Source organism: Pipra filicauda, unplaced genomic scaffold, assembly GCF_003945595.2.
Source record: "Pipra filicauda isolate LSUMZ 115617 unplaced genomic scaffold, ASM394559v2 scaffold230_size2164044_pilon, whole genome shotgun sequence".
Taxonomy (NCBI): domain Eukaryota; kingdom Metazoa; phylum Chordata; class Aves; order Passeriformes; family Pipridae; genus Pipra; species Pipra filicauda.
The window spans coordinates 232,601-247,939 of NW_024104344.1; the positions used below are offsets into that span (position 1 = coordinate 232,601).

The 15,339-nt window shown below is 37.5% G+C and overlaps 1 long non-coding RNA gene across 3 annotated transcripts in view; it reads right to left on the reverse strand.

Annotated features, from left to right (window-relative positions):
- The window catches only part of LOC113982694, a 100,643-nt gene that overhangs the window by 76,340 nt on the left and 8,964 nt on the right, over positions 1-15,339 (reverse strand). For all 3 annotated transcript variants that reach the window (XR_005563633.1, XR_003538847.2, XR_003538848.2), the window contains exon 2: positions 4,753-4,836. This is a non-coding gene — a long non-coding RNA (uncharacterized LOC113982694). The remainder of the gene's footprint in view (positions 1-4,752; positions 4,837-15,339) is intronic.

Here is a 15,339-nt window from a genome sequence, read left to right on the forward strand (position 1 = left end):
TCCATGACTGTGTGAATGACACTTCTGATAAGGTAGATATTTTAGGAAACAAGCAGAAACATTTCGAGGATATTACCACTAGACAGGCATTTGTATTACCCAAGAGTTCAGCACTTTCAATATGTCATAAAATGTCAAAAAGCCGTTTTTTGCAGCCACAAGTATAAATTGGGACCCATTCCACTTAAACAGAGGACACTATATTTGTATAAAATAGTGTAAAGACGGTGTCAATCTCAGACCATTACCAGTACAGCTGAAGATAAACAACACTGTGGCTCTGCAGGTAAAGTTACCAGGTAAGTGGATAAAGAGTTGTTGTTAGTATATTGTGCTCTGCCAAGAAATTAAGAAATAAGTAGAAATTAATAAAAAGGTTCAATAAAAGAGGCTATAATGTGCATCAATCTATTGCAAAAGCTTTTAATAGTAAAATTATGACTTATTTGCAGCTATGGGACTTACTTGTGGCTATGGTTTATTTCTGACTGTATGTCGTGAAGTTGTTTTCCGAGTGCAGAAGGAAGGTAAAATAAACATTCTATTTTCTACAAAAGCTTAGGTTCTATTTAAAAATCTTGTCAACCAGAAATGGGGAGGAGTGTCTGAGTAAGAGCAAACATAAAATGACTCATTATCTTCTGATAAATCAAGGCACAACAGACAATGTATTTATCCAGCAGTACGATCACATGTTCACATTATTTTGATCAGGGATAACATTAGCCAGCTAAGCTCCACATCTGAACAGCACTTTAGCATCCAGCTTTTCATTGGGTCAGCAAACAGTCGCAGTGAACTAAGTACTCACTGCACTGAAAGGTGGTCAAAATTGAAATTTCTGTTCTGCAGGAAACCCTGACACTTCAAAATTTGATTATGCTCTAAATCAGAAAGAATGTCGCTACTTCAGAATTTCCCATTAAACAGACGTGTTGAAGAAAAGATATTCAGGAATCTAAACCAAAAGCATTTTGGTAATCACAAAACAATTTATTTTTATGTAATTGAATGGTTTAAGTTTGATATAGTTAGAATCTTTGCATCAATTGTATCTAAATGCTGTCTGAACCATTTTAGATTACATTTTTATGTTATCATGGTAATATAGTTAACATTAATATATAATGTAAAAGGCAGGACAAAATAAAGAATGGGAATTACTAAACCAGAAGATTTTTACAAAACTGAAATAATTATGTTGGACAGTTCTCTGTGGATATCTGCACTGTACCTAAAATCTTAAAATAAGACTATCCTTCATTCACTGGTAAAAAACCAGAACAATCCTCCCTCTCCCTGCCCCAAAATTACTCAGTTGAAAACCGTGATTAGGTCTGGCCTCTCTGAAGTGACTGGGAGTTCTGGTATTGACATCAATTCAGTCAGAACTTTATTTGCTGATTTCAGATGGACTACCTGTGTACTTGAAAACATGCAAACATGAGTCCTGTATTGATCTGGAACCTTTATAACAAAACTTCAAAGAAAATGATGCCATCGAAATCTCAGCTGAGAGGATAGAGCAAGACTCCTAAACATAATGCATAAACTCTCAAAAAAAGCAAAAGCATTGTCTAGCCAGATTCTGAGTCCATTTTCTATTAATTTACATCATCTGGAACAACAGCAAAAATAGATTATTTCAAAATTAGTTTGACCAGTCCACCAATTTTAAAGTATTTTCAACCACAGGAAAATACTGACACTATTTTTATCATACACTTAGAAAAAAATCATTACTGTTACTGCATTATTAAAATCTGCATACCTATAAATAAGGTAGTGATTTCCATCATTAAGCAGACATTGTTCTCAACAGTCAATATAATAAAACTAAACCATGTAGTAAGATAAACAAAAAAAGAATTCACCCAGTGTGGGTCAATATGCCTCAGGCACATCTATTATATGCACATCTGCCTACAGAGCAGATTGCTATCATCTAGTGTTATCAAAAGGTTCTATGTATTTCTCAGGAAACAGGCACACACACTTTCAATAAATCATGGTGCTAAATATATGTTCCTCTGTTGGTAAGACATTGCCTTCCCTTTTGGTTATGCCTGAGAGAGAATGTTTCTTTCTTTTTTTGTGAGTTCAGATAAAAAAAAAGAGTAGATTCTCCTCTTCCTTCCTGCCTAATCCCTTGATCTTGTGCTTTATTGCAGACTTGAAAAGCCTTGTGGGACCCTTTTGTCATGGAACAGGCAGGGCTTCATTGCCAAGCCCATCCACACTGCCCACCACTTTTCTGATAGTACCTGGGAGACAAATTCTTTTGGATGTCCACTGGCCTGAATATAAACATGAAGCTCCTTACACCATTTTAGATGTATGATCTTAAACAGATCTTACATCATTTTAGGCCAATACAGTCTGAAGGGACATCCCCACTGCTGCAAATCATAAAAGACTAACAACCATCTCCATCTACCTCCAAAACTATCAGCCAGTGCAAAGTAAAAGGTGTCTTAATTTCCAACACTAGAGAAGCATATTTAAAATAAAGTAGAAAACAATACTTCAAGTATGAATCACGCAACAGAACAGACTGCAAAACTGCATTGAAATTTTCAGAATGCTCACTTAAAGGCTCCTTGTTTTCTTTAAATAAATATTTATTTTTGGTACAATAACTCGGCATTTTTGTATCAGTAGGTGGAATGCATACTCTAAGCTAAAATTCATAAGAGTATAAGCTAGAGTTTTGCAAATACTTTCACCCAAACAGATGACTGTATTTAATACTGCAGTATAACCTTGCCTAGTTTCTCAAATAAATTTGCAAAGGGAGTGGATTACTCTGAGGATAATTAATGTGATAGGGAGGTGGGGTTTTTTTCTCTTGATGTCATTATTTGAAACTGTCTAAATTAAATTGCTACATTAAGTAACCTGGGGCACTAAATGGAATTTGAACCCTACTCCCTAGGTACAGCAATTTAGCAGCAAACAAACTTATGTCACAAAGCAGACTATTCAAGCATAAGAAAGTACCTCTGTCAACCCTGGGCAAAGAGTGACTTACTTATTTTCCCAGTGGAAATACACCACAGAGATGGAAACTGAACAGGGATCTCCCAAGTACCAAGGCTTTCAATACAAGTCCCAGCTATGACAGTGGAAGAACCTGCACTGACCCCACTGGATCTATATTAGAACTATGGCAGCCAGATACAAGACAAAACAGAGATGGGGAACAAGGAAGCATCCACTGAAATGCTAGGTTAAGGGCCAACTGTCTGTGTTGGCAGATATGATGTACCATTTTGACAATGCAAGTCCACTGAGGTTCTCTAATCCCCATTAAGTATTGCAGAACATTGTCAAAGAATTTTCTGCGTTTTAAATGTACAAAGAAATATTAAATACCTTGCTCTATCAATGCATATTTTTACCTATGTTTATTAATTATCTCTATGAACAACAAAAACAAATAAGGTGTTTAACAGTGATGAGAATTAATGGCCTGATAGAATGTGTAAAAGTTTCACTAAAAACTTGTAGCTAATAGCCAGAGGTCAACATTACCACAGGCATAAAACTAGAGAAACATCCATAAAAGGATGATTCCAGACCAATTAAGGTTCAGCAAACATTCAGCATCTGTGGGTTCCTTATGGTCTTTATTAAGTCAGAATGAAAGGGTTATGCTCATAATTCTGTATTCTTTTTTCTTTTTTTTCCTTTATGTTTAAAATCCTTCGCTGCATTTAATCACTTTTGGTGTCTTTCCTTCTTCTTTGCAGCAATTTTGCCTGAGCGCTCCTGGGAGTAGTGTTGCATTACAGATTCATCAAGGATTTGCTGCTTACTCTACATTATCCCACAAGTGCTGAGGCAAACAGTTCTTCACCAGGATCAAATGATGTTCTATATTCGCCCATAGTTTAAAATCTTGTTAATGTTGACACTTCTGACGAAAGCCTGACAGTGACACTGGAATGAGTGTAACCTGCAGGCTTTGGTGACTGCCAAATAAACAGGTACCCAGGGCATAAAGTTTTTTCTACATCCTCTATATGCCCACAGGGGCATCATCAATTTAGGCAATATCTTTTCCAGAAACAAGGTCAAATAAAACACTAACACACCCTGTCTGTAGGTGATGTTGCTGATGGGTGACAGGGTGACTATTTGCTATGTTGCTAAACCAGTGTGTCTGAGAAAGAGTTTTGCTCTAAAGTCAATTAACTTTAATGGAAAGACTCCAAATTACTTCAATGATCTCTGGACCAAGCTCAATAAGAACTAATTAGGTCTCCATTCCAAAGGTTAGTTGTCAGAATTATTTATGGCTTTTTGTTTGTTTGTTTTTAATATTGGACAAGAGGGTCTTTTTTAATTATTTAGAGGAACTGACATCACTTCGAAAGTCATAAATTGCAAATACAGGTGCCAGTATTTAAAAATTTAATTTCAGGTTATCAGACAAGTAGAAAAATTTTACACACTGTGCAAACACAATCCACTTCATGGGGACAAAGGCAATAAAAACTACAGTTAGTGACACCTGTAATTTAGTTCTGTGGTATTTACTACACTCCACAGCCTTACTAAACCTTTCATGTGTTCTACAAGAATACAACTAAGTTTCCTGACTATAGCTTCCAATTCTGACAACAAAACCTAGGATCTAGTCCAGAGCTGGACTTTTCAGAACTCATCTCACTCATTGTGCATAAAACTCCTAACACAGAAGATTATACAAGAGAGAACATACTCGAAGAAAGAGAGGGATACAGGTACCTTATGTAGAAGTGATACCACAGCAAATGGCTGAGCAGTCTCAGTACTATCTATGATTTATTTATTCTGTCAGCAGATCATCACCTGCAAATCAAATTAAGAAATGCTCAAAATCTGAAAGTCACAAATTAGACCAGAGTGAATTATATGATGTCATTTATCTCACAATCTTCCTCCTATTTTTTCTTCCTTTCTTTTCCTGGAAACTTAAAGTTCAAAGTACAATAAACATAATATAATCAAATTGCACTTACAGCATACAAGACAGGAAATAGAGATGTAGTTCTTCACTGCGAATTGGTCAGACAACAAAATTATTTAATTTGGAGCGTAGTCTTCAAAAAAAAGACCTAAAATCAGCTTTTGGATACTAGAGTCCAATTCTCTCTGGCACTAACAAAATGTCAAGTCATTTTCTAGCAAAACATGGGTCTGCACCTTTGCTGAGCTCTGAAAACCTAGTTATAGGAGAGGAGAGTCTGTCTTTGTGGTATAATGGAGAGGATGAGAGGAAAGACATAGCTCACACCCTCACATGGTGTGAGAGCCAAAGGCAGAGAGCCAAAAAGCTCTTCCTGTAGGCAGAGACAGCCCTTCTTTCTCTCCGATAGGGACTAACCCCCCTGAAAGGGAGTAAAGGAGGAGGGTTGCTCTCCTCTCCTCCATCTCCTGTTCACCAAAGTGAAGTGAATTCTGGCACAGAGATTTTCCACAGGCTGCCCCCACCTGCCCCTTTGCCAGAGACCTTGTCAGCTGAAACGTGTACCTGCTCCATACCCGCTCCAAGCCCCAGGTCACTCACTGTCTTAAAGCAGATGAGACACCAGGGTACAAATAGAATGCACTGAAGGTCACCTGATGGAAGTCAGGGTGGACACAAGTATATGCACACACTCATCACTTGCTCTGTGTTTGGACACAAATCCCTGGCAAACAGGTTTGGTCCGAAGTGTTGGTCTGCAGGGCTAGGTTGCAGTTAATAGTCTCTTGCAGAGCTTTAGGTCAACTGCAGTTTTTAGAAGCAGTGACACTTCACTTGAGCTGAAGACAATGAAGATGTGGGCAAACAGACTTTCTGAAAAGCAGTTTCTCAACAGTCATAAAATCACAGAACCATAGAATGGTTTGGATTGGAAGGGATCTTAAAGACCATGTAGTTCCAACCCCCCCTGTCGTGGACAGGGACACCTTCCATTAGATCAGGTTGCTCAGAGCTCCATCCAACCTGGCCTTGAACACTTCCAGGGATGGGGCATTCACAGCTTCTCTGGGCAAAGTCTTGTAGTTGCACTGAGTAACAGTTACCGAGATTTCTAAGAAATAGACAGACAGTAAAAAATATTTTGGATTAATATGAAGAAAAATTGGAAGAGCTTACATGCACTACATGCTTGTGCCAACCCCAGCCTAAAGTTAATTACGATGTGTAAGCATCTTTTCAACTTGTGCTAAAAATAATAAAAGAACTGGCATTAATTTATGGCCAGTCAATCTGAAAGATCCATAATGTGGAAGTTTTTAACAAGCTGCTGTCCAACATTTTTGACATGTTTTAAAACAAGCCATCCTGATCAGCCCTGTAGAGGGTAATGCTTCTAAGCTTAATGACTCTCCAAAGAGGAGGAGGCATAAAGATTTAGCGACTCAGTAGACATGACTTCACAGACCTCTGCAGCCAGCTTGGAAATGACAAATGATTTTTTAATAGAGAAGCTTTCTTTTTGTATTATTTTTTGCCGATGAAGTGAAAACAGAGCATTGATTAAGCAATCTAAGCTGAGAATATTCTATCCAAACTGGAGAGCTTTCAAACCAGCTGCTGGTTTCAAGGCTTTGAAATACAACTCCTGCTTGTTGCTTGATGCTTAAAGATACCTATCCTGGAGCCACAGACAGTGACTGATGCCAAGCTGACACAGATGTATTTCAGCTGTGTGGGCCATGCCATTCGCACAACACTTGTGTAAAAAAATGCTTTCTGTCTCAAATGCTACAAACTAAGAGAAAGAATTAATAGAGACATCAACAAAAAAGTTCTCTGTACAAATAGAGTATGACTGAAGAATACCAATAGCCCAACATGTTCTTAACTCACCATCACCCTTCTCTGCCACCTGTCAGAAGAAATCATTTGTACAAAAATTCAGATGGAGCCTTTCACTCACAACACTGTGTTTCTGCACAGAATTTTACAGAAGTCACCCTACATATTCAACTGTTAATAAGAACTAGGTGTCTGGAGGGAATTAAAAATATTTGTGCGATTTTTCCCCTTGCAGAAAAGAATTAAATTTTCCACGGGAGTTTTAAATACAAGCTTCTGGCCCTCACAGATGTTAAAGTTTGAGTGATTCATATTCTCATTCCCTTGTGTAGCTACATTATTAGACTGTATTCCCCTCAATTCATCAGAGAATACACTATGTCCATAATCATAAAGCAGAGATAGTGGCATGTCATGGAAGACTAGGTCCAAACAGGAAAACAAGCCCCTAAGCAGAAAAGGAACAAGAAGTATCTAAATTGTAATACTCAGAAGGCATTATGGAGCCTTTTTAAAATTAAAAAATGTATGATTTTGTCGTTGACCATTTTGGGATTTTTTATTAAAAAAAACCTGCAAAAGGAACATGCCTTTCACTACAAATATTTTAACACACCAATTTTAACACACCGTTGCAATGAGAAATTTTCACCTTAATCAGGTCAGTTTGTTTGGATGACTGCTGAGTAAATAGCTATGCCATGCTATCTGTATTGCAGCTCTTGCTCCAGAGATAAGAAAAATCAACACAGACATATAAGCCAAGTAAAAAATATGCTTTATTTCTAACAAATAAGCATTACAAGAATGGTATGTTTATTCAACTAGTGATCTCTACATTTTACACATCCAAAAATTAAACCAGTTATTCTTGTCTCTCTGAATTTTAAATCAACACACATCACTCTAAAAGGCTGTTAACAAAGGGATTGTCCTTCATGTAGCAGAATTGCTTTCCTGAAAAGTTCATGGAAGAGTACAAATCCTAAGGCTAAGATCCCGTTTTCTGAAAATTTTGCTCAGAAAACCAGTACATATACTAGAAGGGGCAGATTTCCATTACTGTGATTTAACATCCCCATTTAATCTATTATCTCCACATCCTTGATGGAAAAATTTCCAATTGTTTGAATACCTTCTTCTTCCCTGAAAAAAACCCCCAAACAATCAGAAAAAGGGAACAGAAATTTGTGTTGACTGTTTCAGAACAGAGACTGGGGGAAAAAAACGCTACCAGTGATAAAATTATTAGTACTTTTTGTTGTTGTTGTTAAAATGAATTACTGAGCACAAGATTTGTTGGGTGAGTAAAAGTAAAGTTGGGTGAGCCTTCTTGTAGCGCTCTCTGCAACATTATGCTGGTATCTGAAATTCCATTCATAGTCTTAGAACCATCTTGATCAGATTTTCCTTAAAATTCCTTAACATTATGCAAGCACCTTGATAAGATTTGTTGCTCTTCTTTTTGCAAATCATAAAATCATAAAATCATAGAATGATTCATAGAATCATAGAATGTTAAGGGGTGGAAGGGACGTTAAAGACCATCTAGTCCCAACTCCCCTTACCTGGTCAGGGACACCTCTCAATAGACCAGGTTGCTCAAGGCCTTATCCAACCTGACCTTGAACACTGCCAGGGTTGGGGCATCCATAACCTCCCTGGAAAACCTGTTCCAGTATCTCACAAGCCTGACAGTTAAGTGTTTCTTCCTAAGTACAGTTAGTACCAAGTACTATTTCTTTCTTCCTAAATATAGTACATGGTTTCACTGCCAGAGAGGGAAGTAATAGCTCTGTACATACAGGAGATGACACTCTATAAAACAAAATTCTGCTTTCTTTTCTTTCCTATAACCAAGGATCCTGTCTTGATGTGAAGATCACACAGCAGGTAAGTACTGAAACACACACAGATTCCTTACTAACCCCTCCTGAATCTTTCTGACACACAGAGAAGTGACATTCCAGCTGAGTTTTATTCATCAAATTTGGATTCACAGATGCTACTGAAGTAAATGGATGTATTTATACACAAAAGAGATTTGAAGAGGGTTTTTTTTCATTCTCACAGCAAAAAATTACACTATTCAAAGTACCTGTGTCCATGAGATTAAAAAAATTTCTTTTCTCATTAACTATTACTTTAAATTTATTTTATAATTTATTTGTATTGGAAAAAGTATTTATAAGTAGAAACCACAGGAGAGTCACAATTCAGGTCACATTTGTGTGGCTCACCAGCTAATCTGAAAATCTAAATCTATTGAGACTTTCTAATATCTTCCCAGAATTGTGTGTCATATTACTTATGAATAGACTCAATTCAAGAGGAAGCTTTCTAAATACCAAAAAATATTTTCTTCTTTGTCATCTACTTCTTTGTTCAGTGAGCTTATGCGTTTTGCTCAAAATTTGTAAATTAACACACAAATCGGGTTTTGACCCGTCCACTGCCTCCTCCCTGTAGGAGATTAATGGCTAAAGAATAATCCTACTGGATTGGCTAAAAAATGCAATGGCACCAGTAGAGAACATACCATGCTTCCCCCTTTTACCAATTGCTTTGTATATAGTGACAGATTATTAAAGTAAGTGAAACAGCAGGAAAATAAATGAAATTTTGTCTCCTTTCATTCCCAGTATCCTACTGTAATTTCCTACTCCTGATAATGACTCTAGTAGATGAAAAAGGGAAAAACCTTCCTGCAACTGAGAGAAAGACTGAGAAGTCAAGGGGACTGGATGCAGCTACTGGACATGCCCCAGAGGAGTGACACTGGCTTATTTCCCCACATTTCACAGTAACCATGAAAAGAATGTTTGCTTCCTTTGGCCTTAAATGTATTTTAGTTGCAAGCTCTTTGGGGCACAGTCTGCAGCTGAATATGCTTTTCTAGTGTTATTGCAACACAGCCATGACGTATCTTGAGACCTGACAAAAATCCCAGTAATAAGTAGCTACCAAGGAACTTTTTCCATGCAACAATTTAGTTCTGTGAAAGACCACTTTCCCGAGCACTCACTACAGTACTTGTATATTTGCAAATCACCAGTGTGACAAAAGAAAATCTAATACTTAAAAGACAGAAATAAAACATGAGTCAAGTGGCAAAAAGGCTGTTAGAGAAATACTGGGCACCTGAACAAATCCATGCATCCTTTGGTTTCCAAGCAGTTTCATCTTCCAAAATATTTTGCATTTCTTTTGATACTGCATGCCTATCTCTTAAACAGTTAAAAAAGCCACCGCTGTGAAAAAATGCTGCACGTGGTGAAAGTACTTCAAGGAATGTAGACCCTGATCTGTTTCTCACACACATCGTCTTCATAGCTTTGATTATGACATGAGAAGGATTATTTCTACAAGAGAGAAGAAAGGTAGGCATAGGAACTTAAGAATTGCGCTAACATAGTAAAGTACTGTAAAATGAAATAAAATACTAAAATTTGCATTTAAGCTCTTTTAAGTTACGTCTATTCTGTAATACAAAAAAAGAACAGTAAATTCAACAAGCTTTTACAAAGCTACAGCCAGCAACTAGTGGGACTTTGTAAAAAAGTCCCACTCTGCTCCGGAAATAAGCAGAGTCCACACAGAATGCCAAAGGTACTGTCCACAAACTAGAAACATCTGAGAAGTCAAAAAATACTAAGATAAAGTTTGAACTCCCAAGAACTTCACTGAGCTCTGTCCTGAAAAGAATATGACAACATATAGTAGAAGGCTCTTTGGTCGTATAAACAAACAAACAAACAAAACCACCCAGAAAACAAACAAACAAAACAAACAAAAAACTCCACAAAAACACACAAGGAGAAATGATGTGCCACTGCAGAAGAAGGATGGGGAAAAGATTAAGGACAACACAAGGAAGGCCTTCAATAAATATTTTTCCGCAGTTTTCAATCAGAAACTTTTAGGTTAAATTTAGAGACAAAGTTAGGGTGAATAATGAGAATGTGGCTATGCAAATAGAAACTCCCACAGTTAACAAAAAACTTGATTCAAAAAGTTAAATGCATCAAGCGTGAAGTTTGATTAATCACTAACTCACCCTTTTTAAAATTTTGTTCACATGTAATGCTAGTCCAGTGACAAATATTTTTAATAGCACCATCCAGCTGGGAGTGAAACTGAAAAATAGCAGATACAGTTTCTTTACTTACAAAAAATCTGTGAAGAAAAATAAGAGGAGATGGCAGTTGGGAAATTACAAGCTATTTCGTTGGATCTCATTAGTATGAAAGGCCTTAAAATACATTTTGAGAGAGACAATATATAAAGACACAGGGGTAAATGAAAAATGGGATAAAATGCAACAGCAATTTCCCAAAAGGACACCACACAAATCATCCACATAGTTTTCTTAGATGAGGTAAGTGATTTTGTGAACAGATGAAGTGTAATAGATCTCATCTTTCAGGACTGTAGGACTGCATTTGACATCGTGTTATATGTTATTAAGGAATCTGAGAACTAAGACTTTTTTAGTGGTTAAAAAAAACAGCTAAAGGAGGACTAATAACAGGCAAGTGCCATTAAGAAGGGATGCATCAAATCAGTTGAGATTAGCAGTGAGAGCCTTCAGGATCCACCCTGGGGCTTCTGTTGTCCTTTCATAGCTCTTGACCACTGTCATCCAGGTAGAAGACTACCTGCATGTTCTTGTACTGCCAGTAAAGAAGAGCAGTGAAACTATACAAAGTGAGCAGCTTGAAGATGGGAGCCAAAGAAATGGGGTAAGCAGCAAGGCCCCGGTCAGAAAATTCAAATGTAACCTGGGAGACGACCCAGTAGTGACAAATGAAGACTGAAGTTGTCAATGAGCAAATGACTAAACAAGTAACATAATGAAAAAGGCAAGTGAGGCTGTAGGATGGAGATTTTCAGTAGAACTCAGGAGACATGGAGATTCTCCATCCAAAGATACTAACAGAGCTAAGTGGTTTAGCCCAGTAATAGAAGAGCTATGTAAGTATGTAGCTGCTGGCTAGAAATGCCTTGAGGAAGATGCTTCCAGGTGAGAGAAGTGTTATTTAATTTAAAGAGCAACAACAGCATGGGCAGGGGGGAAGGCAGTACACATGCCACACATTCCTCAAGGCTGTAAAGAAGGGAAGTTTCAATAAGCCTATGAGTTTCTCAAATAGCCTCCCAGATAAAAGAGTAAGGGTAAAATTACAACCTTTGAGATAGAGGTTGAGATATAGTTGGAAGTATCACATGCTGTAATGCCCTTCACAATTTCCTGGACCCATTGCTTGCATCCGCTGGTCACAGAGGGTCCTTAAGCTCCATTAATAGTGTGGTGTTGATATTTTTACTGCTTCGATGTTACTGGTGTCATTTTGGGGAACATAACCAAGAACATTTACCATTCCACTTTTCACATGCAGTTTTCATTACAAAATCCATGTAAAACTAATTACACAGATAAAGGCTTTTGCAATAATGCAGGCTACTTACAAGTGAAAATAAATAAAGAGAAGAATGTAGAGCCCAAGATTATTTGAACAGCTAGGGCACCAAAAATACAATCAACTGGAGTTTTAATTAAGAATAATTAAGTATTTTGTGAAATAATCCACTGCAAACTGTGGAATTGTTTAAAAATTGTTATTAGCTGCTTAGATGGGGTTTGTCAGATGGGTGCTCTAAAGCTGAGAAATTTAACAGAAACTGTACTTTCAGAACTTGTGGAGAGATGGAATTCTCCTGAAGAGAGTGAAGATTTGGCACTTCATATGAGCAGAGACGATCTGGCCCAAACATTCGTGTTTGCAGATGATGACTTTCTTATATTATGCACTTTGTCTTGGCACAGTCAATCAACAGAGGAAGTGCAGCAGAAATAACAAAGCATTTTCTCTATTTGCTGATAACATTTTCAGCACATTTAAGGAGAGATTTGAAGAACCACAGTAATTTCTACACCCCTGAAAATGTGTTGAGCAGAGACAAAAGGACAGAGAGGATATCAGTAATTGCAAAATACAAAACAAAATGCAGAAAAATGTCTCCAAAAAGAGAATGTGAAGTAGAAAGTATCTGAAAGAACCTTTCCAGGAAATAGTACCTATTTTTACCCATTAAGTTTCAACCTATTTGAAAACAAATCCGTGGATACCATACTAGGGATGAATCTAACCCTTGTATCTAAAATAATAGGTTCAGGGATTAGCCAGGACAACAGCATTTTTATCAAACAGAAGTCATTTGTATCCATCCTTACATTATCAGAAAAGCAGCTCTCTCCTAATTAGCAGATCTTGAACATTAACCTTTTGTCTTGACTGCAATCTCTTCGATTAGTGGTAATGTTCAGCCTTCTCAAGACTTCTTTCATAAATTGCCTATTCTCATGGTAACAGCTGCCACTTTCATTCTACAAACACCAAGAAAATGTGATTTCCTTTATATCAGTGGGCCGGGCTAGGTGCGCAACTTTGGCCTTTGTCAAGGATCTTTTCAGAAAAAACTGCTTATTCCAGAAGAAGAGGAAACAGGTGCAAGCACAATTCAGGAGGCTGTTGTTGGCTGATCCACAAAGCAGAACTGGCAAAGCTTCAAAAGGAAACAGTCAAACAACCTACCTGCAATGCCAGTAAGTTCTGCAGCTGCATGAGGGAAGGACATGCACATTCAACAGCAGCCACCAAACTTAAATCAATATTTTCTGTGGGGTTTTGTTTGGTTGAGGTTCTTTTATATTTTTTTTTTTCTTATTTCTTTGGCGGCTCCACAAAGAGCAGCAAGACATCAGCTTAATACTCACACAAGAATGGTTGAGAAACAGTTAATGTAAATCAAGAGTTCTCATTCAAAGAACATTGAACTTTAGCCAAAAAGAACATCAATTCATTGCTGAGACGCTGACACAGCTTTAATGACCAGTGTCTTCATCTTTAGTGCTCACAACAGTCTATAACCAAAGTTCTAGTCTCAGCTGAAGTGAATTCCCAAAGGAGCATCAACTTTGGTGGGACCAGCAAACATTCAGAACAAAGGTACTTTGTCTCCAGCAAGTCGTGCAATTTTTCTGAAAGTTTATCAAATCTAAGGCTTTTTCCAGAAAACCTGTCTGTTGCATATGAACTCCTCTGACACCTTTACCTTCTTTGAAACTGAAGGTCTCCAAGTCAATCCGTTAAGGTGAGAATGGATAAAGAGAAATTCACATCTACTTCTCCAGCAATCCACTGAAATAATCAAGTTTTCCCTTAGTCACAAATGTAAGATTCTGTCAGAAAATAGAGCTGCAATTTTCCAAAGTTAGCATTGCATGTTCAGTTTCTTAAATTGGTTTTTAAAATACATTTTTAATTTTTGTATGAAATTTTTAGCACTCGTGTAAAGGACTGGCAGACAGGAAAGAGACTGAAAAATTAAACACAACTCTAGAAGCCTTTATTTGTTTCCTCTCCTTAATTCCTCATTAACCCCTTCAGCACCAGACCAGGAGATTGCTTTCCTTGCCTTACAATACTTTTGATTCCAGGCATACCAATACCTGTTGTTAACTAGACACTTTAAACACCTGAACTCAGTTTGGATTTGGGCCTACTGCTTTAAGTCAAAATTACCAAGTGTTTGAGGACAGAAATATCATGGGTCTTCTTTTATGATAGTGAACAGTCAATGGCTGCAGTTGACTGCATAAACCTACATAAACTCTGCCTCTGTTCATTCCAACAGACATTAAGATTGTTCAGTAATGGACTTATTTCTGACCCTGAGGTCTGAGGATTTATTGTGCTTCTACATCTGTAGATTTCGTTACTATCAAAAGTACCAAATCCAGTACCAACAGTAAGGCCCACAGCTTCTCCCACTGTAGCCAAAGAGGAAAACACCACTAGTCAGCAATTAATAGGAGGCTGTAAATATATTGCAAGCACTAAACCAGTATATTTACATGACTATCACAGATGCTGCATGCCACTCAGACCCAAAATCTAATTCTGACACTAGATCATAATCCATAAAAGGCCAAATTAAATCTCTCTGTTCTGGGTTCACAGTGGGAAAGTCTGGGTTTGAGTTTGCACTCAGCATCCCAAGCACATGTTTATTTTCACTCCAACTCCCCAAAAAAATTGTGAATGATCCAGAACTGCTCATCCAGGAAAGATTCAAAAGACTTGCCAAGTTTCAGACAACAGTCCATAGAAAAATCCAGATTTGCTGGCAAGAGATGCCTCTATCCACGCTCAATTTGCACGTGTTTTAGGGTGGTTCTCAAAAGTGGAACAACCTTAGGAAAAGAAGGATGATGGACTGAATTGCACCCTACCTGTGAACGGCAATACCCCTCAGCCTTATTGCAAAGGTATGCTAAAAAAAACCATTCAAAGTAAGCAAAGTAACCGAAAGTATTCAAAGTAAACAAAGTAAACAAAAAATTACCGTGCAGCACTGAAAAGAAGGAAATGGTTGGCAGGAAGGGTTGCCCGTATGACTGGCAATATCATGGCAACAAAATTATTTTACGAGGAAAACTCGTATTCTGATGCCAGTTTTGCAATCGTACTACAGGGACC